Genomic DNA, 27,969 nt, shown 5'->3' on the forward strand with positions numbered 1-27,969 from the left:
GATTTTAAAATCCGCTCAGGTGTGGTGCCACTGCTACCTTGTAGCACTGTGCATAGGACCTTCTTCAGTAAAGCTAGTCTGTTGCATATAAAGAACCTGGTGTGGACTTTGTTATACTGTTCCAATGGGGGACCATTCTTGGACATGGGCTTGTGCCCGGGAAAAAGAATAGGACTGAAGGCTGACAGCTTGATAGAAGTCCTGGGTTCTGATCAGGTCAGGCTGGGTTTCATTATAGGCACTTTTGGAGCTGTTTCCCATGGAAAAGTATCTTGTACACATGTCCACATTATGATTTTGACCCACTTCTGAACCCTTCCTTCTTAATCAAGGCAGTAGGACATAGTCAGTTTCACTTGATGTCAAATTCATCAGAGCCAATGATTTGGAGGATTTTCTATCTAGCCAATGGGGAAGCTGGATGAAGTCTTTCAGCAGTCAATATGCTATGTACCAATATCAGGTGGACTTCAGGCGTTTACAATGGCAGTGCAGATGTTATAATGTTATAATGTTACGATGATTGATGTTAGGCTTAGTTAGGATTGATGTGTGGGAGCAGATCCCAGTATCTTTGTCTGGGGACATCATTTTGTGGAACAATATTGTGGCATGTTGTGGGCCACTATTGTGGAATCATGGTGTATGATATCATTGTAGCTTTGATATGTGGGGATATTGCATATGACCCAACTTTCTGAGATGAGAAAGAGGGACATCTTTAAATGTATGTAGGAAAAGGATACTTCTTACCATGTCTACAGTTATGTGGAGCACAAATTATTAATATGCAAAAATGATGGAAAACCAACAAAGGCTTTTCTCCACCACTATTTATTTATTCCAGGTTTTCAAAATGGCAAATGCATGTATTTAGATGTCGAATTAAAGGTTTAGTGTAGTATAACACTTCTGGTAGTCAAAGGCCTCAGACAAACGGATGTTTATAAGCTCCAAAGTCCTCAAATGTAAAATTCCCAGTGACTGCTTTTGCACCAGCATTTACATGCATATGTGTGTACAGCGCATTTTCCCAAATGTTACAGTGTCAAATTTGGGGAGATATGTTGTACACACATGTATGGATTAACGTCAATGCAGTAGTGATTGGTGCATACACAAGTATGGCCCTGTACAGCTATTCACTTGTATTTGTGGCTGTATATGGCACTTGTGGCTCCCCGGGTGTGAGAAAGCATCGGGGATTTTTTGCTTGAGGACTATATTTTTGTAACAGAATATTATTCATCAGGCCAAACACAAGGAAACAAATAAGGAGGAAAGATAGGGAGATAGATTTGGTTCCTAAATGAAGGACAGTTGGGAAGCTATGATACTAATGTTACTAGTTGTGGGAAACTATTGTGACATAGTGCTTTAAGGACACTTATTATAGTAAGAGGACACTACGGCAGAACCAGGGTGTAGCAGAATTGGGGAATGCCATCAGTAGGGAATAACACTCACATAGATATGATATCCTTACTTATCTGCCCTTATTGCAGGTAACTACTATAACTTATTCAAAATATAACAGACATGCTATTACTGTACTGCTAATTACTGCAATGATGCAACATACAATTATGCTTCTTATGATTTGACCGTGCCTCTTTAAAAAACATGCCTAATTTGCCACATTCCTCTTTCCCAAATTGGAAGGTATGTTATAGCAGTACATTACAATATTTTGATGTTTTTTAATGGAAGTCAACTGTTTCTGCCCTATTCTGTGCAAATCTGCAGCCCACTAGAACTATATTGCCCAATCCCAGTCAAAAATACTTAAACTCCATCTAGAGCTACCCAAACACCTCCATATTTTCTCCAAGCCCAGCCCATCAATAAAGCCATAGTTAAATACATGCTATGGTATGCTAGCTGTCCAAAATCCTGCTTTTGAACATGTGTTAGTCTACAGAAAGAACTGTTCATCTGTTTCTGCAGTTTGTTTTTTGGATGTACAGGCAGAACTTCTAATGATCCATACTGGATTTGGCCTACTATAATCCCAAAGGCATGCTTCCTACGCTGGAATTTTTGTGCATGTTCAGTACAACAGTACTGTTGTCTGGAACATATTCAGCTGATCTGAACAAAACTGAACTGCGTGTAAACAGCTTCAAAATGCTCCCATAACACCAGTTCTCCTCTCACTCCACTATTTACTGGTTTCCCAAAAAAGAAATCTTTGAAGATGGGTGTATTGTCCCACACTCCCTAGTCCTCCTGAACTAATCACTAAACACCCCTCTTCCTCCATTGCATAGGAGTATCTAACACTGCAATTACACTGGCAATGCTGGGTAGATTGATCTCCTGCCTGACAGTGATAGCATGGCTCTGGCCAGTGAGAAGAATAAAGTTGGAGGGGCAGGGAGGGAGTGTATGATCAGATAAGTAACAACTGAACACCAATGCAAACATAGAATATTATTCTTTCTCCCACTGACACCAACAATATGGGGTTATCTTGCAACCACTGACACCAACAATATGTAGTTTATTTTGCTTCTACTGACACCAACTATGGGGTTTATTTTATTACACTGACAACAATATGGGGATCTATTTTGCGTCTGCTGACACTAATGAAGGGGTATTATTTTTAACCCACTGACATCAATGATATAATATTTATTTTGCTTCCACTATTCTGATACCTCTGACTCCAACACTGTGGGGTTTATTTTGCTTCATTGACACCAACCATATGTTGCTTAACTTATCCCACTGACACCAATGGTGGGACTTATTTTAACTTTCACGGACACCTGTAATGGGAATTATTTTACCCACACAGACATTCATAACCTTATTCATTACCTTATTTGCTCCCACTGACACCAATAATAGGAGCTTTATTCTAACTGACAACAATTAGTTTTCTGTGCACACTAACACCAATTATGGTACTTTTTTTACTCATACTTTCTCATCGGTATACCTCCAGGTCCTATTTTGTCTAAAACATCGCCACAGGCCTGCTCACACTGCACACCAAAAGCAGAGAAAAGAGCTCTGATGGCCCTTTTGTGACTGATTCGATGTTTAATCCCATTTTCTTTTACACTTTCCCACTGTTTCTCCACCCCTAGCACACAGCAAACACGTTTGTCTGATGATGTTGCCTGCTGATACCTCATTTACTATAGCAGGTCCAAAAAGTCTAAATTTTTCAACACTAAAAGACAAACCACAATTGCAGACGGCTTACTAACAGACATATCTTACATCTTCAGGGGGTGTGATCCCCCGAGTTAAGATTCTTGCCCCACATGACATTGACTTTCAATTTTCAATACATATATACTGTGTTTTTGGGTCCTATTGGGGAAAGAACATGAACCTTCAAATTCTGATCAATAAGACATAGTAAAATCCTATTTCCCTGAGCTCACAAAGTACCAAGAGAACTTTAAAAAGCAAAGTGAACAACATATTTATAAGTCTTTTGTTTAGCTGAGGCCTCTCCACTTGGAACTAAGGCCACAACCACTCGAAGCCCCTTGTCCGTTTTGGAAACAGTTTACTTTTCGAACGTTTTCTGAGGTTGGTTCAGCAAGTCTGAGCAGTTGCCTTAGAGCTGCTCAGCAGTGCTGTTCAAACTGGAGGGTTCTGGTCAGCTAATTAATAGTGAGATGACATGTGGTCAGGTTTTCCACTTTGTGTTTGACCCTAAAATTTGGGTTAATGATTATGCATGGTGTTTGAGCTACCTATATTAAATTGCCAACTTCTTTAAAATGAAAACCTTTGAGCCCAATATAATTCCTTATCAGTGTCCTGGTAACATAGTGCACCTGTTTTTGTCAAGCACCTCTGAGTGAGAAAAGAATGCTATTGAACTGCTTGATGACACACCTGTAACTGGTCCAGGGCTTTTCAGCCCCCCTTCCCCCCATTTGTACCGATTTGTAACCGCTTTGGTTACTGTATACATTTTGAAACAAGTACAGTCATGTATGCAAAGGTGTAGCTAAAGGCACATGATCTTGATGCAAAAGCTAAACAGAGGCCACCTCACATCACAATCCATACAACAACCTTTTGCTATCATGTTCACTTTTGTGCTGCAAATTTCTAATGAAAACGAGCATTTATTTGTGAAGAGGAAATAGAAATGACTATATTCTGTACACAATTAAAGTAAATGAACATCTGGTAAATAATGGGGAGCATCAAGCCCCTAATGTCATGTAGTGGAGCTGAACATAATCTGCTGTAGAAGTTCTTAAAGTAAAGATGCATGGGCTATGAAGGTGTAAAACAGGATGCAGCGCTATAATAGTGTCTGCACATACCTTCCATAATCCCTTCAGCACCAGCGGTGCCCACAAATCTGAAGTGGCTGAAAAATGTCAGCTTCTGAACTTCTTGGTAGTTTAAAAGCTTGCATGCCCCTTCCTACAGCCATCAATGATAGTGATGGAATAGTGGGAACATGTGCTAGGCAGTGGAACAGCCCAGGGGCGAACTGACCATTTGGAAACTCAGGTACTCCCCGAGGGCCCAGGGTCAGTAGGGGTCCCCAGGAGATGCCCCGGTACCTTTTTCATAGGCTTTTTTGAGTTTGGGCAAGGACACAGGGGCCCCATGAGTTGTCAGTCCACCCCTGGAACAGCCTATGACATTACAGGAACTGCCACTAATGGGACTCATGGACAGGTATGCGCACAGGCACTTCTAGCAGCCTGCTTTGTTCTGCTCCAGGTTGTCCATTATCTTTTTTGGTGCTGAAAGGTTTTCTTAAACTGATGTACCTTGTTTTACATCTATACACATAACCTGTGTTCATGTTTGGGGCAGCAAGCACAGAATAGTATTCTGGCAGACCTGAAATTAGCCAAACACCTTGCAGCTACTTGGAGCCACTTGACCTCATGTTGGCCATACAAAGCCTGATCTCTGCAAGCAGTTCAAAAACAATAACCGCAGGACAAGAAGAAGGACCTTTCAGGAGAAAACAACATGTAACTCAGTTTACTGGGGTTTTTATTTCTGCACAAACACAAAGATCAACCACCTCACAGGTCTGTTGGCAGTTTTAGAGATTATAAATGAATATTAGCTACCTTTGGTTACGTTATTGCAGGTTGTTACGCTGTATATGCCAAAGCTGTTTTTGTCCTCGGGCTGGCTCTGTTCGGCAGTATTAAAGCTGAACTATCTGTTACGGTTAAGGAATCCACTGCTGACACCACCCTGCACCCGGCCTCTTGACTGGACAATGAAGGAGCAGCAACAGACTGATCAGGTTATCTCCCTGTACTTACTCTGCTCTGTTCCCCATCAGTTTGTTATTTGCAACATATTTGCATGTAGCTCACCTGACTAGGTTCTCTTACACCCCGGTCACATCAAAACCAATTTCAAAGTCGGGTGACTTGCTGATTTGAGGTGCGATTTGCAAGACATCTGACACAGATGTCTAAGCAAATCGCACCAAAAGAAGTACATGCACTACTTTGGAGACCCGTGTGGCTCTGACCATGTCAGAACCGCACCGATATGACCTCTCTAATAGCGGACAATAGGGTGCGACTTGGCATACGGTTTTCAAGTCACATGGCATCCAAGTCGCACCTAATGTGACCGGGCTGTTACTGCTCCTTCCTCTCCCATTCTGCTGCTGTACAAGGAATTAAAATAGGTTAAAACCAAGTCAAATTCAGGTATGCACAATGTACTTTAATATCTGTCTGGAGTTCAGATTTAATTAGTTTGAAGAGGGATGCAGAATTAAAACATCACTTTCCATTGGGAACTGAAAAATAAAAACAGTCATATTTTGAATGAATGAATTTGGTATGGATGTTGCTCGCGGATTCGTCCATGGACAAGTTTAAAATCATGCCGACCAGTGTCACCTGTATACTATTGCTCACCTCAAGGTATGAGGCTGGTTTGACAACACTGCTTCAATCCATTAATCCAATAATCCATTTTGGTTCAGTAAATATTATTAAAAGAGATGAGTTCTCTTTGTGCTACAATGCACTAATTTTAAAAAGTACAGCAAAAGCCTTTTTGGCTGTACTTCTTCTGTGGATCACAGGAGTGCAGTTGGTTCTGCACTCCTGTGACCTGTTTTCAGCTGACAGCGGACTGAAGTCCACTGTCGGCTGACGTCACACAGCCGGTCCAGGCTGGGGAAAGATCCCAACTTCAAAGTCGGGATCCACCCCAGAGTACGGAGCGGCACCAGGCTCAGCCTCTCAGCGAAGCGCTAAGACCCTAAGCCAGCCACTCCCTCCCCCTCCACAGCCCAGCGCACAAGTGAATACTGGGGGGGGCTGAGCAGACAGTGGTGACTGACAGTCCCGCTCTCTGCTCAGAGCAGCTGTGAGAACTCAGAAATCATGTGATTGTGGAGTTCTCACCTTTAGCCAGCAGGGGACCGATGCGGCATCCACCTAGGTAAGTATATATATGAAAAAAAAGCCCTACTTCTCTTTTAGTACAAACTGCATTATTGGGCCATGCAAATGCTGCAAGCTTCATTCCTTATAAAAGTTTGCCAGATCAAAAGTATATTATGTTATACAGGAGTTGGTGGATAAATAGTAGACGGTGCTCATGTACTTTTCTTTTTGATCTTGGAATGTCAGCAAAATTGTAGGAGAACTACAGTAGACCCTACACATGAAACATTGCTCTAGGTCGGCTCGCTGATCAATCCCAGCTCACACGCTAATTAGGTTCCAGCCCAGCTTGTCACTGTGTACATAAGATAAAGGGAAGCCCAATCGGCCACACATCTAAAACACCTTTATTGTAATCCAGCCATAAAACCACATATCCAGCAAGGTAAGGTAGAGAGGGTATGTATAACACAACTAATGTGTTTCTTACTCATAGCTGACTGATCATATCTACTGCTTAGACCTACCTATATACAACTGACTCCTGCCCACTGACAGGTGAGGTCTAATGAGGTAGTAAAATACACATCAGCTGATAATCAGCTGCTATTACAAACAACACAATAAAAATCTTCTTAAACCCCGAAAAATTATTACATAGCATGATACCAATATGAAAATATGAACATTAACAAAAAATCAAGTCTCTATGGAATTATAATTGTATTCTTGGATCATGGCAATTGTCTGTTCATAAAAATGTGACACATCCCATTCATGACATAACCCTCCGGGGTTCCTTGTGCCCAGCTGGAAAATCCAAAAAACTTCCCACTTGCACAGGATACCAAACCTGTCACCACCCCTCTCTGGGGTAACAATTTTTTCAACACCCTGAATAAACAAAGTTGAGGTGTCTCCAGCATGACAGTCATTGAAGAGTGTAGCCACATTAGTTAAATGTTTTTTCCCAATATCATATAAATGGTCATGCAAGCGACACCTCAACCCACTTATTGAATAAAGCATAAAGTACAAGTGAGAACATAAAACAAATATTTTATGTTACAGTTTACAAATGACGTCATTTTGAAATTTTTATTGGCACTTACCCCTGGTTCACATATATGCGGTTGTGCGGTCAGCATTTTGCACGGGCACAAGAGCCCATTCATTTGAATGGTCTCCCGTGCCCCACGACACGAAGTCCCTGCACTTCTTCTGAAAACACAGCCCGCACGGGAACCTTGGTTTCCAGTATGGTTGCGTTTTCTAGTGCGCCCGCGGGTCCACATTCCTCTGTGCGGATGGTGCGGCTGCATGGATTTTCGCGCGGATCCGCAGCGGCACCACCTGCACAGATGTGAACCTAGCCTAAGAGAATGTACTATCTTGCCCCTCTTTACATGTGAACAGGGATATTTGTTTGCACCACACTAAGGCCCCATGCACACTAGCGGTTTTGTAAGCACAAAGACGCTGGATAAAAAAACACTGGTAATAGCGTAGAATTTTAGTAGTGTTCAGAAGCGTTAGTATTTTATTAGTATTTTATTAGTACGTGTAGAGGGAAAAAAAAGCTAGAAAAAAATCTGTTAGGAGCATTTTAGTAGCGTTTAGCATTTTTTTCTGCTGGAAAAATGCTCCAAAAAACTCTACCAAAACAATTATTTTTCTGCCCCTAGACACTGAAGCTCAAAAAGTGCTAATAGCCTAAAGTAGCATGCATGGACACATAGGAGAACATTATTTAGCTTCTAGGAGCAGAAAAAAATATGCTGATAATAGCTTCTAGGGGCTTAAAAACCATTAGTGTGCATGGAGCATTAAAGGTCCCTGTAAATAGGAGCCAGTGGGACCAAACTGTGTCACTACTAAAATAACTAAGGGACTAGCCCTTTCTCAACTTGTTCTGTTGGTGGTTCACCCTAAGAAAGGTTGGCTGGTAGCATCTAGAGAATTCACAGAAAGGAGACTATTATTATTATTATTATACAGGATTTATATAGTGCCAACAGTTTGCTCAGCGCTTTACAATATAACGGGAGACAATACAGCAACAATACAGTTCAATACAAGAGGGTTAGGAGGGCCCTGCTCCTTGGAGCTTACAATCTAAGAAGACTATCACCCCAATCAGCCAGTGCTAGCAGCTGTCAAAGTACAATAGTCCAGTTAGAGGGATTCATCCATCCTCCACGCTTGTATGAATGGAGGAATTGGTAAGAACTCTAATAATGTATCAGAAACAGGGCTTTTTTTCAGTGGGAACGTAATGGCAAGAGATGCTAGGGTATGCTGGAAGGTCTATTGAAGCTGGCTGCTGTGGGATCTTCTGTCACTGGAGGAGATCTATTTTTGCATGGTGGTCTGTTGTTGTTGGGGAGGTCTATTGTTACTGGAAGATATCTACTGTTCAGGGAGAGATCTATTGATGCTGACTTCTGGAAAGTCTATTGATGCTAGCTGCTGGGAGAGCTGTTGTTGCTGCTGGGGATCTAATATTACTGGGGTGATATTGTGTTGCTGGGGGGGGGAGGGGGCTATTGCTGCTGGCTGCGGGGGATCTATTTTACTGCTTTTCTTATTATTAGCAAATTCCATTCAAATTACTTAGCACCATAAAATTATATTTGTCTGTGTATTCTCTATAAGGAGCGGTAGGTAGGGGATGGAATCAAGGGATGGTGCTTGGAGGTGGGTAGGGGGCAGAGATAAGACGTGATTCAGATGGGGGGAATTCCTGCACCTATTTTCTGAGAAAAAAAGCCCTGATCAGAAAGTAATCTACTGATGTATGACCAGTGTTAACATTCTCTCTCTGGTTAGGAGTGCTTGGAGCTTTAAAAAAGATGGATCAGTGTTGGGTGGAGTAGGGTTCTGTTCCATTCAGTCCCACCTCTCCATCTTAGTGAAGAGTGAATGATTTTTAAAACTGGTTCAATGCTCAAAATCTTCTAGTTTAGGTGATGGGAGCATGTTACTAGCCTTATATACATGCAGCTTTATGCATTTTTATTTCACTCACAACAAAGGGATGAGGAGTCCTTTACTAAACATACAAGGTGACACAAAAACTCTTTAAAAGGCTAAAAAATACTCCATGAAACAGTGCATTCCTCCTCATCTAACATCTAATTCTCTTTGCAATACTAGTATATATAACCATTGTGTTTAGAAGATCCCCACAGTGTAACGCATTGGAGAGGAATTATGCATGTGCTTGCTATTAACACAAATGTCCTGTATTTTATTTCACTCCTAAAGGACATTGCTGAGTATTTTTGTAGAAAACAGTGGACGTAAAGGAAATAGCTTTAGGATGGAAAGGAATGCAACAGTAGACTTCTAGCTGGGATCATAATGAAATATTGGATACAGTTCTGTTTGCAAAGATGCATACAAGATTAACAGGTACAATGTATTGTTTCAGCTAAACATGATTAGGTTCAACTCCATTCTTGAACCACTTGCCCTCCAGAGGCCCTCCTGACCAGGCCATTTTTTACATTATGGCGCTGCGTTACTTTAACTGACAACTGCGCGGTCATGCAATGCTGTACGTCCCTTTTTTCCCCCCACAAATAGAGCTTTCTTTCGGTGGTATTTGATTGTCTGTGCATTTTTTATTTTTTGCACTATGAAATAAAAAAGACCAACAATTTTGAGAAAAAAATATTTTTGACTTTTTGCTATTAAACATGTCCAGTAAAAAAATTTAAAAAAATCAAATTTCATCATACATTTAGGCCAAAATGTATTCTGCTACATGTCTTTGCTAAAATAAAATCCCGATACGTGTAAATTAATTGGTTTATGTGAAAGTTATAGCGTTTACAAAGGGCGGTATATATACTGGGATTTTTTATTCTTACTAGTATTGGCGGCGATCAGCGACTTATAGCGGGACTGTGGCGGGCATTCTGACACTGGGGGGAACTGACTCTTTTTACCCTTCCTGGGCACTGCTGCCATGTACTTGTCGAGTGGAGGCCCAGACTGGGAGGCTGGAAGGCCTGAAGCCACTTTATGTTTCTGAAAGCTAGCTGAGGGGCCCTTGTCTGGGGTTCTAGTCTAGTTGGAGGCCACCACTTATTCAGAGGCATTCTGAGAGTACAAGTGGGGAAGGATCCTTGAGACTGAGTGCTGCCACCCCTCCTCTGTGCTAGAAAGCCAGCCTTGTGTTTGCTAAGAAGTTTGTCTGGAAAATCATAGTCATTTTATTCCTTGCAAAGATACTGTTGTTTGGACTGTTCACTGAGGAAGACTCAACCTTCTCAATCCTGTACTGCAGAGCCTTTCCACTATCTACTACACAGGGACAGTTGTTCGGAGTTTCAAAAATTCAGAGTTTGAAGAACAAATTTAGTGTCCTCAAGTTTGTTATAGCATATTCCTGAAGTATTACTGGAGTATCCTACTTTCCACAATCCCCATCCACGTTCATCCCTTATTAAAGCAACAAAACCTACAACCCTAGACTGTTTCTTGAGGCAAGAGAGTGACAGTGCATGTGTGCTTGACTGTGGGGCAATAGTGGGAAAATACCTTGGGAAAGGGATAATTAGCCTTTATGTTGTAGAGATATAAAAGTAGTAATCATGTAGTTTAGTAGGACACTGTCAGGCCTGACAGCACTCAGTCCACAAAAAAGCTGTGTGTTGTCAGCCCACAACAGCACTGAGTGCTTTTCTGGCAGCTCAGAAGATATTTTTCTGTACTTGCAGGGTTTGTAACCGGATACAACACAGGGAAATAAGCATGTATTATAGATATTTACAGCATCTTGGTTTGTTTTTTGCCTCAACATGCGCTTTAACTGTTTCCCAAAAGAAAGCTAACATTATAAATATTCAATAAACTTAATTAAATCTTTAACCAAACATATCAATACTGTATAACAAACACTATGGTAATGAATACCATCAGACACCCTATGACATGCCTTCTTAAGGGATGTTTCTTCTCAGGGGAAATAGCTGTTTTCTTTTTTTATACTAGTTGCTATTGTTTGCCCCAGAAGGATGACTTTGGAGGTGTCTGGAAATGCTTTTCCACTGCATAAACCTGCTTGCTTGGGTGGTATAGATTTGGAAACATAGACAGGCAGGGGTGGTATTGTGCAACCACATCAAACTGGAATGTAATCTAGTGTTTGTGGCCAGTTTACCAGCTCAGAGCTTTGTAGAAAAGTGTACATTTTTTGTTCCTTAAGCACAATTTAAAAAAAAGTTCAGCTGCCAGCCATAAAGCTTTTTAGGTGAAAATGATGACTTATTAGCAAAAGAATGTGCCGAGCTTATTGGAGTTCCAAGACAATCAACACTAGGAGGTGACATACAAAGTGATCCATACACAAAGCTGCCATGTTCATAGACAAAGGAGCTCTTGCCATAAATGAGGTTCTGTGTATAGCACACATTGATTGCAGGAGGAAAAGGGTGATGGACAGGAAGGGTTTAGGTGCACCAGTCTCTGTTCCACTCCTGGGAGGGAGGTGACCTTTGACAGCACTGGGGAAGCCTAACCTGTCAAGACAGCCTTCCATTTAAATTCCTGCTTCTAGTCCAGAGACTGTTTCTCTATAGACAATGTCACTCATCATCCCTTCTGGATCTGACAGAAGGGATTGGAGCTAGGGAGAAGAGGCAAGCACAGAAGTGGCTGCTGGGGAGAGAGGGGGTGTTGGCAAAATACTAGGGTGGGCTACACTAAAATGGAGGAAAAATGAGCAGATGTCATAAAGAGAAGTTTAAACCAGAGGACGAAAAGTGGAGAGGACGAGAGGGGCCTCTTTGATTCCCTGCACTTCATACCAGACACTGTCTAGACTGCAGCAATTATTGCCAGCACAGAACACCCAGCCTCTGCCATTTCAGCTGAAAGGGAGCTTAACACAAAGCAAACGACAGAGAGAAAAAAAAACTGTAAAGTGCTGCCAGCAGACCCTGAGCTCTGTGCACTGTACAGGGAGTGGGAGATGGGCTCAGAGGACAAGGTTCTCATCAGTCACTGATAAAAAGACTAATTATATTCTCTGAATCCATAAGCAGCATGTGCTGTGCAACTGACTAAAAGCACAAATGTGCATTTATGTAACAAAACCTAAAGAGGCTAGGACAGAACTATGTGTCTGCATTTCAAATAGCTAATTCACACAAGGAGTGCCTAACCAGCAAACACTGCATTAGTGCTAAAGTCAGGAAGTCCACTCAATTACGCTTCGTCTAAAGATGGCCACACTTTTAGTTTTATCGTTCAGCCAGTGGGCAGAACAAAAAAAAAAAACAGATTCCTCCATTCACACAAACTAGGTGGATGATGAAATCCCCCTAACGGGGCACTGTATTCTGACAGTGGTAGATGCTGCAGTCACATCACACTGATTAGAGGTAGTGATTAGCTGAACACCCCCCTGTTCGGTTCACGGTCACATTCGAAGCTAACAAGAGTCTGACCACGAACTTCGAACATAATGTAAGTCTATGGAACTGGAACTTGTAAATTCAAAAGTGCCCATTTTGAAGGCTTATATGTAAGTTATTGGGGACTTTGGTACTGCCCTGAGGGACATGAAGCAATGAAAAAAAATTCCAGAAGTACAGTTTTCAAAGGGACATTTTTCATTGATTAAACTAAAAAACAAAAGAAAAATTCCTTTAAATATGATGCCTGGGGGGCTCCCCTTAAACTACCTGCAAAGTTGCACATCTGTACAATGTATAGAACCTGCTTCAGCAAGAATGACATTTTTTATTATAATAAAAAAAAAAAAAACACAGCGTCGGGTCCCCCCCCCCAATCCTTACCAGATCCTTTAAGTCTGTTAGGAAGGTTAGGATGGAACCCACAGTAACATTTTCTAAAAAGTGCTGGGGTTCCCCCTAAAAGCCATACCAGGCCCTTTAGGCCTAGTAGTACATTTAAAGGGAGCCCCACTCCCCAACAAATTGGGGGGGAAGCTTGGGGCCCCCCTAAACTCCTACTAGACCCTTGGTCCAAGCACAGGCCTGGCAGGCCAGTTAAGGGGGGGACGAAAGAGCGCCTGAACAATACCAGGGCACATGCCCCCAACATGAGGGGAGGGGTGCTTTGGGCCCTTCTCCCCATGTTCATGGGGACAAGGGCCTCTTCCCCACAACCACAGATCCCGGGAATAGCTTTACTGCACCACAAGCAAGGCCCCCAAATAACAAAATCCTTCTATGTATTTGATTGCAGTATGCCTTTAATACAATGTACAGAATGAAATTGTATTAACTGTAAAAAAAGATTAGTTTGCACTACTAAATCAAGGAGAATCCTTGTACAGAAAGCAAATGGTCATTTACACACAAAACATTAAACAAGTTGTAGATTATGAGAGGTAAAATCAGGGCATTAGGATGGGGAAAATAGGTAAGTAGTGACACTCTTACGCTCCCCAATGACACTTATATATTGGAATGTGATCAATTACTGTGTTATTGTAAATAGTGAAAATAAGAGTGAGCTAAGCAAACATCAAAGTGTCAAAATAAAATAAAAATACCAAATATAAAAATAGGGGCCAGTGGCTGCGAATATAAACTTGTGTCCTACAGTACAGTAATATATATATATATATATATATATATATATATATATACATACAGTTGTGTTCAAAACAGGAGCGGACTGACAACTCATGGGGCCCCCGGGCAATAGGAGATCATGGGGCCCCTGTGTCCTTGACCAAACTCAAAAAAGCCTATGAAAAAGGTACCAGGGACATCTCATGGGGCCCCCTACTGACCTCGGGCAGTGCCCGAGTTTCCAAATGGTCAGTCCGCCCCTGGTTCAAAATAATAGCAGTCAGACATCACTAACCTGATAAATCACTGTTTTTGGTAGAAATTATATTTCTACATGGCAAATAATTTACTAGCAGGTGTAGTAGAGTAATAGAAATCCAACAGACCCAACAGTCATGACATGCATGCTGCTGATTCTGTGTCATTGAATCACTAATTGAAAGTGGCATGTTCAAAATAATAGCAGTGTGGAGTTCTATTACTGAGGTCATTCATTCTTTGAAAAACAGGTGGCAATTATTGCCCTTATTTAAGGAAGGAAGGCAGCAAATGTTGTACATGATGATTACAGTGCATTTCTCTCTGAAATTCTGAGGAAAATGGGTCGTTCCAGACATTGTTCAGCAGAACAGCGTACCTTGATTTAAAAAGTTGATTGGAGAGGGGAAAACATATAAAGAAGTGCAGAAAATGATAGGCTGCTCAGATAAAATGATCGCAAATGCTTTAAAATGGCAACCAAAACCTGAAAGACGTGGAAGAAAGCGAAAAACTACCATTCGAATGGATAGAAGAATAGACAAAATGGCAAGGACTCAGCCAACAATCAGCTCCAGGAAGATCAAAGAAGGTGTAAAGTTACCTGTGAGTACTGTTACAATTAGAAGACGCCTATGTGAAGCCAAGCTATCTGCAAGAAGCCCCCGCAAAGTCCCACTGTTGGAAAAAAGACGTGCTGAAGAGGTTACAATTTTCCAAAGAGCACATTGACTGGCCTAAAGAGAAATGGCACAACATTTTGTGGACTGATGAAAGTAAGATTGTTCTTTTTGGGTCTAGTGGCCGGAGACAGTTTGTCTGACGACCCCTAAACACTGAATTCAAGCCACAGTACACTGTGAAGACAGTGAAGCATGGTGGTGCAAGCATCATGATATGGGGATGTTTCTCATACTACAGTGTTGGGCCTATTTATCGCATACCAGGGATCATGGATCAGTTTGAATACATCAGAATACTTGAAGAGGTCATGCTGCCTTATGCTGAAGAGGAAATGCCCTTGAAATGGGTGTTCCAACAAGACAACGACCCCAAACACACCAGTAAACGTGCAACATCTTGGTTCCACACCAACAAGATTGACGTTATGGAGTGGCCAGCCCAATCCCCGGGTCTTAATCCAATAGAAAACTTGTGGGGTGACATCAAAAATGCAGTTTCTGAGGCAAAACCAAGAAATAGAGAAGAACTGTGGAATGTAGTCCAATCATCCTTGGCTGGAATACCTGTTCACAGGTGCCAGAAGTTGGGGGACTCCATGCAACACAGATGTACAGCAGTTCTCAGAAACAGTGCGACTACAACCAAATATTCATGAAGTGATTCAAAGGAAAGCAAAATCTTCAAACATTTTTCAGTTTATATAGTGAATGTTTGAGTTTGTAAAGAAGAATACAAACACTGCTATTTTTTTGAACAGTCTAATATTCACTTTTCTTCAATTTTTTTAGAGGAACAACACAAATTTGATCTATTTTTCTTCATGTTTTGATTTGGAATAGAATGTGTAGTGTTCCCAATGCATTTGTGTGTATGGAAATAAAAGCTATTAGAAGGATTTTGAGGTTTATTCACTTTTTTCAACACACTGCTATTATTTTGAACACAACTGTATGTATGTATGTATGTGTATGTATGTATATATATATATATATATATATATGCTATGCCACCTATTATCATTAAATCCCAAGTGATATATAATGTACCCATGAATAAAATAAACAAGCATGGAATATAATAAAAATACATCAACATATAGTTCACCATATGTGCAACCAGACATCACCATTGTGCTTATGCGCTCATCTCTGATATATGGGCCTGCATGAAATTAGGTCACAATGTGCCTTCCCCACTGGGGATCAATCCAGTCTCCACTCTGGAATTTGTTACTGGTGGCACTTTTCCTTATAAACGTAATGATGCAATATGGAACATCAGAGATAAAGAGGTGTGTGGCCCCTTTAAGAGCTTTAGATAATATCTTCCTCCTCTCTGCAAACAAGATAAACATTTAAAACTAACAGGCACATCAATATGAACAACCTGTCACTTACGGGTTTGGTTGCCCTACGTGTGCTGTCACCGTCACATGACTTCATCATGGATCCCCTGTAAGGGAGTGATAGCGTACTTTCCACTTTGGATACTAGGTTTCACCCTCCCTTAAAAATATATATAGTGAATTGGTTAAAAGGTGAGAGGAGTTTGAGTGGAGAGTGCAAGGAGGTAGGAGTTCAGCTCTGTAGTTGGTTCCCCATGGCACTTGGTGGGGACCTTCCTGCAAAGATGTAGAGGCTCTGGTGTCTCGTATTCCCTGGTAGGGAATACCTGGTGAGGTGCTCAGCAATTCTGACTGGCCATTGCATTTGCATTTCTGCATAAAAAAATCCCTTTGTCTAAACCTACCATAGAACTTTATTAAATCCAGAATCTGTTGAGACAATAAACACTTTGGTCAGGAATATGTAACGTACAACATAGTGTGCAGCAGTCAGGGATGAGGGGAGAGAAGGCGACCTATGCCCAGGAAAAGAAAAATTATATAAATGATTGTCAACAACACATGCTCTATTTCCTTCAGATAAATCATTCCCGTCATGAAAAACATACAAACACATATTACCCAGCATTGGTGTTTTAAAGGTTTCCATTTCCATATCATGTCCTCTATTCTAATTCACCCTAGCGTATATTAGGTGCTTGCATGTTTGCAGCAGAGGCGGACTGACAACTCATGGGGCCCCCGGGCAATAGGGGATCATGGGGCCCCTGTGTCCTTGCCCAAACTCAAAAAAGCCTATGAAAAAGGTACCAGGGGCATCTCATGGGGCCCCCTACTGACCCTGGGCCCTCGGGCAGTGCCAGAGTTTCCAAATGGTCAGTCCGCCCCTGGTTTGCAGCATGCACCAAAATAGTGCCAATGGTTCTGTCACACCACAGGTACTTTGTAAAATGTACAGGCATACTATGAGTTAAAATGTATGTTACCCCAACATTTCATATTTTTGATATATGTCTGCTCTACCATGTACTTGTATGAAAAAGTATACTGTTCTCCTTGTATTTCTACCTCTGCTTTCCTATTAAAAACTGACTACACTAAGCATGAGAGCATATCCATTCCAGTGTGCTCAATTTTCTGGCTGTGCTGGGAGGCCCTGTCCTCCAATGGCCAAGTCTTGTGATGACACGCCCTTCTGCATGACACTTCACTCAGATGATCAGTGTATTGCTCTTTCTTTGCCTCTTGCTGACATGCTCCCCTGCATCTCTACCTCACCAAGCTTTTTATGCAGCTGAGAACAATAGTGTGGTAGTTGATAGTGGGCTCAGGCAGTACAGAGGGGGGCAGTTAATGGTGGGCTCTGGCAGTACACACAGACTGGCTCCAGGTGGTGCCCTCCCACATACACATGCAGTGGAGCAGTTAATAGTGGGTTCAGGCAGTACAGAGGAGGGCAGTTGATGGTGGGCTCAAGCAACACATAGACAGGCTCCAGGCAGTTTTCTCTACAACTCAAATGCACCTGTCCCACAGAAACCACATTCATTTCAGAAGATGGAAATTCTAAAAGATGCAAATAATACCACTGTCTATAATACTGACACCTGATTACATAATATAAATACCCTCCTGATAATATACACACACCAGATATAACACTGATACCCCACTGACAATATACACACCTCACATATAATACTGACACCCCCACTGACAGAGCTACAATCAAGGCATTGTGTGTGTGTGTGGGGGGCTACTATGTGTTGTAGGTTTTGACCGTGAAACCGGAGAGCAGGGACTGATCCCAGAAACCAGGGGTGTCTCTGATCACCCTAGCAAAGCACAAACCATTAACCTGGTCAAACCACCTATCCTGCCAGAATGTCATTACAGAAACCTGCCAGGCTTTGTAAGAAGTCTGCTCCATGGGTATCATACTTATTTATTTACAACTTGTAAAGTTAATTATCCAGAATAAATGTATCATAACTCCTATCTGTCCCTCTTTTTGAGGGACTGTCCCTCTTTTGAGACCAAATCCCTCTGTCCCTCATGCAGCCTCACCTGTCCCTTATTTTGGTCTGATGTATGCATCTTTATACAAAATTTACTATTTTATTACCTAAGGGTTGTGTATGACCTAAATTTTTTTACCCAACCTTTTTTTTACTGCATATGTTATTTTGGAAAGCCAATAAAAAGAAAAAAATAGAGGTCAAAAAGCACTTTTGTGATTTAACCAATCATTTTCTGCATATTAGATCTTTGTGATCCATGAAACTGGGGACATGTCCTTTGCCTACAAGTATGTGTTCTAAAAGGTGTTTTTCTTTGTCATTTCAGAAAGTTAGGAGGTGTATATACTGTATATAGTATATGTGGTATAAGGACAATATTGTCACTGGTAGTGTCACACGGGAAGTGTGGAGAAATCTCTAAAACATGTACACAACAAAAGGAACAGTTTTTTTGATAGATTAAGAAAAGGCTAGAGCCTTCCTGTCTTTATTGTCACAGGGACAGGAAGTGAGGGGAAATTTCCAATGAGAACACAGACTGTAGTAAAAAAAGATGATGGAAGATATAACCTTGCTCACACTATAAAAAAAAAAAAATGGAGTTAGACTTTAAACAGTTCATAATGACTGTCTCATGGCTAGGGAGATCTTAGGCCTATGGTTGCAGGATGATGCCTGCTGGCTGAAGGCTCCCAAGGGAACAGATTGGAAGGATTAGAAAACCTGTTCCAATCTACTGCTCTCCCCTAGGATATGTGGTGGCAGCATCTGCCTGCATGGACCTCCCCGTCCCCTCTGCATTCAATTAGGGCAACTGACAATGGCTCTCTGATACTTGCAGAATCAGCGATGTGGCTAGGACCTATTGAATAGATAGTCTGCATCTTCATGTGTAATCATCCAGTCTACAATAAGGCTTTAGTAGCAGCAAAGCAGCATAAGGGGCTTAAAGGGAAAGTATTGTGTATTCTCAATTGGCACACATTTTTTTGTTAGTAAATTTTCATATAACCTATACAACACAATAGTATACAATAAATCTATGTGCAGATTAGCCTCTAGAGTTAAGATATATTATCCACAATAATGCCTAAATCTTCTTCTTCATGGTCCAAGCAGTACTAATACAAAAAGGGGTTGATTTACTAAAACTGGAGAGTGCAAAATCCAGTGCAGCTCTGCACAGAAACCAATCAGCTTCCAAGCTTTATTGCAAAAGTCTAATTGAACAAACGGAAGTTAGAAGCTGATTGGCTACCATGCACAGCTGCACTAGATTCTGAGTGCAACAGTTTTAATGAATCTCCCCCAAAGCTTTAGTAAAATGTTAAGAAGTTAGTGCAAATTAAAAAAAAAGTATTACAGACTGTACTCAACTGTGTTGTTGTAAGTGCACTATTATGGCTACAATCTCCTTAAACAGGCAATTGTGACAATATATGGAAAAAACAAGCACCTGTGACAACAAGTAAACAAAAATGGACAATTGTGACAATATACAGTCAAAAATTTCTTCTCCCTCCCCCAGGCAAAAATTCCCCCCCTTCACCATCAATCCCTATCACTGGAAAAAAAAACCTTCCCCAGCAAAGTCAGTCCCCCCCCAAATCAGCAAATGTTTCCCTCTATTAAGAAATTTACCAGACCCCTGATACAGCAGCACCCAGCACAGTGAGGGGAAGTCCTCCCAGGCTTCCCATTAGCTATGTCTAATGACATTTTAGAATTGAAAGCTTTCCATAATTATGTGCTCCTGTAGGCCTGACAAAGCTGTTGGGCAGATTACTGCTATGAGGGTGATCCTGTAAAGCTACAGCCAATGCAGATCACAGCTTTTCAAGGACCCCTGTTTGAGGGTACTGTGTAAAGTGCAAACCCAATGTCAGGGCCTGGGACTTCTACTGTGTCAGGCAGTAACTCTTCTCACTGAGCTACCTAGGATGCTGGACAACACTCTGCCTCTTCTATTGGACAATCCTGCCTTGTGCCTTGTTTGCTCTTGAACCTTGAACTCCTTGCTCCTCCCATGAACTTCCTATATAAGCCATGTCCTTGGACTTCCTCCTTGCCAGATTATTGTGCCTTTCCAGCCAATATCCCACTACTGTTCCTGCTGCTGTCTACTCCTCCGCTACTGATCTTTGGCTTGTTCCTGACCACGATTTCGTCTCATCCTAACGTACTACGATTGATCTGCTACCATTTGTGACCGACCCTTGGCTTGTGACCGACTCTGCTTTCGTCTGATCCCTAACCTGTTGATCCGCTATTGGTTCCCAGCCTGCTCATTCCCTGGTGGGGTGATCCTGAGATCTGCGACCTGGTATTAACACGCAGCCCAATCCATCTCCACCATTAGGAGCTCTGGTGAATACCGGTTAATACTTAGACTGGTCTCTGAACCTGACCTTACACCGTGACACCCAACTTGCTGTGTGAGGGCAGAAGGCTCCCCAGTCTCTTCCCAGATATGCCACTGTGCAATCCACAATCCACAAATGGTTTTTATTGGTTGGACTGGATGTCCTTTTTCAACCAGACTAACTATGTAACAATGTAAAAACATAAGCTTGCCTGTGACATAGGAGGTGCTTATAGCAATATACTCATCTATTCTTGGGCAAGGTATGGGTTCATGTTAGTGCTTGCAACCTTGCTGCTTAGGCCTCATGCACATAGGACATTAAAAAAAAAAACTCTACTAGAAACCTTCCTCCTGGCTGCAGCGTTTTTGCAAAAAAAGCTCATGAAGCTTGTAAAATATCTAATACTTTTACAAGCATTTAGGTGTGTTTACAAGCATCAAAAAGTGGCTGCAAAAACACTTTCTGTGCTTGAGGCCTTATATTCGCTCTCTGTTTAGTTCCTGCACCACCTATTCACCTGCTGGAGTGAAATGAAATGTATAGTCTGGTCCAGCTTTTCTCAACCAGGGAGCCTTGAGGTTTCTTCAGGGGTGCCCTGGCAAAATGTAAAAAAATTGCCCAGAACTTGTATACAAGCCAGCAGGTGGAACAAGCCTGCATTTTAGTTACACAAAGCCAAAGGTTTTCATTGTGCACCATTACAACCTTCTAGCCATCGGTGACCTGACAACCAATGACATCATCAGTCGATAAGGAGGATGTCAGCTACCTACATAGCATCCTAGTTTGACCTTCCTTTGCCCCTCTCCATCAGTGCTTGAGTCACATTAGCTCATTTGGAAGAATAAATCAACTCTAATGTTGGGTGTCCTACATGTGTGGATGTTGCAGCGTTATATAAAAACCATTAGAATAGTTTTTCACATTTTAGAAAGGGGTGCCCTTTTAAAATTATGGACAGTCTTGAGGCACCCCATTTTACAAGACTGTGCATAATTTTAAAGGGTGCCTTGACTGAAAAAAGGTTGAGAAACACTGGTCTGGTCTATCATACTGTCCACATGTTACAGTGCACAGGGTAATTATGGGTACATGTTGCTTTACCTGTTGAGGTGCACTTAAGGGCCCTTTCACACCTGGAAGTTACACTGTGGTGTGTTATCGCACACACATTAATGTGTGGTATTATTTGCAGTGATGTGTCTTGAATTCCATCCCATTCATTTGAAATGGGCCACCAATGCACGGCATCAGAAGGTAAAGGGACACAGCATGTGTTTTACTTCTTGTAACAGTAATGCTAGTCTAAATCTTAATTTAATCTGATGTCCATTTAGGCATTTGAACGAATTTATTATTATTATTATTATTATTACATCAAATTTATATAGCGCCAAAGGGTTTGCTCAGCGCTGTACAATAGAGGGGGGGACAATACATGAAACAGTACAACAACAACAAACAGCACACGAGGGGTTAGAGGGCCCTACTCTTTCGAGCTTAAAATCTAGGAGGGAGGGGGTAGTGGTACAGGAGGAAGTGGCTGTGGGGGGGGGAATGGTAGGAGGAATGAAGGAGGACGGCTGTTAGGTAAGGGCGGGGTAGGCTTCCCTGAAGAGGTGGGTTTTCAGGGAGCGCCTGAAGGTGAGGAGGGAAGGCGACAATCTGATGGATTGGGGTAGTGAGTTCCAGAGGATGGGGGAGCACCTGGAGAAGTCTTGCAGTCGTGCGTGGGAGGAGGAGACCAGGGAGCAAGACAGAAGGAGGTCCTGTGAGGAGCGAAGGGTACGGGTAGGGTGGTACTTGGGAATCAGGTTGGTGAGGTAGGTAGGGGCAGTGTTGTGAATGGCTTTGTAGGTCAGAGTTAGCAGTTTGAATTTGATGCGTTGGGCAACTGGGAGCCAGTGGAGGGATAGGCAGAGGGGGGTGGCAGAGGTGGAGCGGGTGGTGAGGTGGATGAGTCTAGCCGCTGAGTTCAGGATGGTCTGAAGCGGGGAGAGCTTGCGCTGGCGCAGGCCGGTGAAAAGGGAGTTGCAGTAGTCAAGGCGTGAGATAATCAGGTAGTGAATGAGTAGTTTAGTGGTGTCTGGGGTAAGGAAGGAGCGTATCTTGGCGATGTTGCAGGGGTGGAGCCTGCATGTGTTTGTAAGTGATTTGACATAAGGTTGGAAGGAAAGGTTTGAGTCAAAAGTGACGCCAAGGACTTTGGCTTGCTGGGCAGGATTGATGGTGGTGTTGTTGGTAGTGATGGAAAGGGTGGGGGGGGCGTGGGCAGGGGGAAAGACAAGGAGCTCGGTTTTGGAGAGGTTAAGCTCTGATAAACTGATAAAAGTGTTTGAGGACACTGCATGAATCAAACTAAGTGTGTGTGTGTTCATCGTAAAGAGCGATCAACTCATGCCAATCTTGTCACTTCTCTCTGAAATCAATGAAACAGCAAATTGTCTTTGCTGGAGATGACGAGTGCAAAACTGTTTTTGTCACCATGGATGTGATGGCATCACGTTTAATTATATGTTGGTAAGTATTTAGACTGTAACAGCTGAGGCTAAAATAAAACCACTACTAATTTAATTCATTTCACTTTAAAAATACAGATTACTTATGATTCATCTCTGGAGCATTTATTCATAGAAAAGAAAACAGGCTTATCACTACATCACTACAGCGGCAGCAATAACTATCTAATTAATCCAAAACTATCTTTGTGTTGTCAGTACAACCATTCATGTTATGGACTTATTCCATGGAAGCCGGAATTTCCACATCTTGCACTGATGAGAGCTAGCAAGCTTGAAAGATGTAATTCAATAAAAGCTCTATACTTAGGCTTTGTCTAAACGGTAAATCAGCAGGTCCTGAGGCTTAGTTGGTTGCAAGGGCATGAAAAAATGATTTCTATTGCTGTCCTAATAGGTAATGATATGATAACACCTTTTGTTTGAAGATAATGTTGTGTTCTTGTGTACATTTTCTTTATTATGTTCAAGACTAAAAAATGTGTTACATTTCATTTAAAGTGTTACTTCACTTTTTCATTTTATTCTGAAAAAGGTGGACTAACACCATATACCCTTCCCACCAGCCGCAGTCCCCGCTATGCTTAACTCTGGGAATGTTGGGCTGTCAGTGCCCATGTAGCTGGTCCAGCGCTCTGGGGATTTGAAACCCCCACTCTTCTCTCTCTCTCTCCTCTGTGCAGCGCTTCTAGGATAGACCAGAGCAATTCTGATCAGCACTTGCACAGTGAATTGCTCTGATCTGTCCCCGAAGAGCTGGACAGAGAAAATGGAGAAGAGCGAGGAGGGTGGTGAGGGTATACATTAGTTCATCTTTTAATTTTTTTGAAAAGGTGAACAATGTAGGTCAAGTCAGTCTGAAATATTGCATACTGATATTTAATATGTAGCACTTTGCAACCACCAGGTAATGCACTCTTTTGCTTCTGTTTAGCTAGTTTACTGCTATACTATGGCTAGCATGATGTCATTTAATATCCTGATGTTTAAGCCTTTTCACAACATACACAAACACACACAGCTGAAGAAGAATAACACCACTTCGGTGGGCTAATTGCATCAATTTTTGGTTAAACAGAGGCAGTCTGTAACAAATAAGAGGCTAATGCTGGGCTTTCCTATTAGAAAACCCAGTATTGTCTGCAAGCAAAGTGGCATAGTAGCACTTAAATGTAATTTTTGAAAAATAGGATGTTGACTTGCAATAACATCCTTTTTCTTGGAGTACATTAAGTGACACCAGATCAAGTGGGTCTGATAGATTGGGTTATGCTGCCATGAGGAGATTGTACACTGCCAAACAAATCTATAAAACAGCCTCGTATAACCCCTCCCACTCTTCTCATGCTCAAGTTTTTTAGGAAAGCAATAGTAGAAGTGGATAATAAGAACAGAGGGGAGAAAACAATGTCCCTTAATGTTCATTAGGGAACACAAGATGAAGTAATTCTGATATTTTATTTATTTATTACAGGCGCTTTATAAAGCGCTGTCAATTTATGCAGTGCTTTACATGTATATTGTACATTCAAATCAGCCCCTAAACCTCAAGAAGTGTACAATCTAAAGAATATATTCGAAAGTCCAAAAGCAGTCTCACTGAGGGGTTTGAAACACAGCAAACAAACAATAACAGGCCCCCAAGAAAACAGGTTAACAAAGCTCTATGAAGAACCTTCCCGCCGAAGACGGAATCAGATGAGGCTTGCTGCACGTTCACCTGGTAAAACCTAACAAATATACACCGTGTTCCAAATTATTATGCAAATTCTATTTAAGTGTCACAAAGTTTAAATATTTTGTTTTTCAGTTTAACTCATGGATGGCATTGTGTCTCAGGGCTCTTTTGATCACTGAAAACAATCTCGGACACCTGTGATAATTAGATTGGCAGGTGAGCCCAATTTTAGGAAAAACTACTAAAGGAGGGTGTTGCACATTATTAAGCAGAGCACCATTTTCAAGCAATATGGGGAAGAAAAAGGACCTCTCTGTTGCCAAAAATAGTGAAATAGTTCAATGCCTTGGACGAGGTATGAAAACATTAGATATTTCACGAAAACTTAAGCGTGATCATCGCACTATTAAGAGATTTGTGGCTGATTCAGAGCACAGACGGGTTTGTGCAGATAAAGGCAACTGTGCATAAATCTTCTATTCGGCCACCAATAACCAATGCTCACAAGCAGAAACGACTGCATTGGGCAGAAAAATACATGAAGACTAATTTTCAAACAGTCCTGTTCACTGATGAGTGCCGTGCAACCCTGGATGGTCCAGATGGATAGAGTAGTGGATGGTTGGTAGACGGCCACCCTGTTCCAACAAGGCTGCGACGTCAGCAAGGCAGTGGTGGAGTGGTTTTGGTCCAGAATCATGGGAACAGAGCTGGTCGGCCCCGCTAGGGGCCCCCGAAGGTGTAAAGATGACCTCTGCAAAGTATGTGGAGTTTATGACTGACCACTTTCTTCCCCGGTACAGAAGGAAGAACTATGCTTTCCGTAATAAAATCATCTTCATGCATGACAATGCACCATCTCATGCTGCAAAGAATACCTCTGCATCAATGGCTGTTATGGGGATAAAAGGAGAGAAAATCATGGTGTGGTCTCCATCCACCCCTGACCTCAATCCTATTGAGAACCTTTGGAGCATCCTCAAGCAAAAGATCTATGAGGGTGGGAGGCAGTTTACATCCAAACAGCAGCTATGGGAGGCTATTCTGACATCTTGCAAACAAATTCAAGCAGAAACTGTCCAAAAACTCACAAGTTCAACGGATGCAAGACTTGTGAAGCTGCTATCAAATAAGGGGTCCTATGTTAAAATGTAACGTGACCTGTTAAAATGTTTAAAAAGTTAAAATGTTGTTAAAAGTTTGATTGAAATAGCTTTTGATTTCAGTAAATATGCTGCAAACACAACAAATGACAATTTTTAGTTCTTTACAACCTATAAAGTGTTTTGAAATTTACTGTGCGGAATAATTTGGAACAGTGCATTGTAAGTTTTTTATGTTTAACAAAAATCCTGTTATCATTAGGAGGTTTGTTCAATAAAATTTGAATTGTACTCTTAATAGTTGATAACATGAGAATTATGCTGACTGTTATTTACATCAATTATTTAGGTAATGAAAAAAATATCATTTGCATAATAATTTGGAACACGGTGTATGAACAGAAGTACAGGTTAGCCTGCAAATCTAGGAAACAGCGAAGATTATGGGCTTTTCAGATGTTGCTGAATAGCCCATAAAACACTAACTGATCTATTGGAGCACTGTCCTTAAGTCTATTGGTTTGGATAAGGACCTGTCACATCCACATGGAGATATGGAATCAGAAACAGGCTGTCCCTTAAGGGAACCTTCAGGAATGACAGATAGTCAAAAAGAAGCTGTAATAGGCTCAAAGAGAATGTACCACATCCAGGCAGTGGAGGGAAATCGCTTTGGGATGTTGTGGAGCAGGACATGAGATGGGAGAACATGTCCTGGTTAAGGTAAAAGCAATAAGCCACCTTGGGAAGAAAAGAGGTCTTACACATCAACACAAACTTTTCTTTTTATAGCACAAGCACAGGTTAAGGCCACCAACTCAGAAACCCACCTCACAGAGTTGATGACAACAAGGAAGCAGCCTTGCAAGTAAGATGTTCTACGAATGATTTTTGAAGAACTGACAGAACCAGAATGACATCACATGGTGTCACTGTGGAATGTGCAGGGGGGAAAATATGAACAACACCCAGTACAAAGGTCTTTACCAAGGAATTAGAGACAAGCAATCAATGAAGAAGATGCTGGGGCTGAGATTTGACTCTTGATAATACTCAAGGTCAAATGTTGATCCAGACCAGAGAGGAAAAAAGAGAGGATTTGTACCACAATGTATTTTCTAGAATGGGATTTCCTTTTCTCACAGCTTGAGAAATATGCTCTGCAGGTACGATGGTACACTTTGCAAGAAGTCAGTTTCCTGTCTTTTTTAAGAATAACCTAACCATTTAAGCCCCTATCCTTCAGCATCTGGGCTTCAATATCTAGCTAATTGAAGCCGGTGACCAAGAACCATGGTGGTAAACCAATCTGCCTGGAGTTTGATGAGATCTAACTACCACATCTGCCTGCCAGTTTGGTGCAAACTGATTCACTGGAATGCCCTCCATCTCTATCATGTGGAGCAGACAAGGAAGGAGTTTCAGAGGAGAAAATTCATATATCAGGTTGAACTAATCCCACGCAGTCACCAGAGCTTCTGCTGTGAAAGCTAGAGGATCAGTGAAAACTGGAAATAAACGTAGGCTAGCCATACACTATACAATTGTCTTGCAATGTTCTGTCCACTTTCTGCCAAGAGGCTGGCCATACATTATACAATTTTCTTGAGAATTTTGCTTTAGATTTACCAAAAACCATATAATAGGAGGTCAAACCTAACAACACTTTCAATTGTATCCAATTAGGCAGGCTCTTGCACTACATAGTTGAAGGTAAATCTAAAGGAAATTGGGCAGAAATTGGACAGAAAATTGTATAGTGTATGGCCAGTCTGTTTCTTGTTTAATCTGGAAGGCCCAAATTCAGCATCCCTCACCTGTGACAGAGGTCTTGAAACATCTTGGGGTGAAGAGACTATTCTGTTACATCCAGATGGTGAAGTCCCCCAAGCCAAATTCTCATCTGCTTTTTTTTTTTTTGAGAGGTCTGGTTCCCCCCTGATGGTTTATGTAAATTGCTGCTGTAGCGTTGTTCAACTGAACCTTGGTTGTATGACCTCACAGTTGAGAGGTGCAGCATGCCCGAGAACAGAGAGTAAGTACATTCGCTATTACTGATGAAGTCCAGAGGTACAGT

The sequence above is a fragment of the Staurois parvus genome, unplaced genomic scaffold, assembly GCF_062004578.1.
Source record: "Staurois parvus isolate SC_StPar_1 unplaced genomic scaffold, SC_StPar_1.0 ptg000068l, whole genome shotgun sequence".
NCBI classification, from domain to species: Eukaryota; Metazoa; Chordata; class Amphibia; order Anura; family Ranidae; genus Staurois; species Staurois parvus.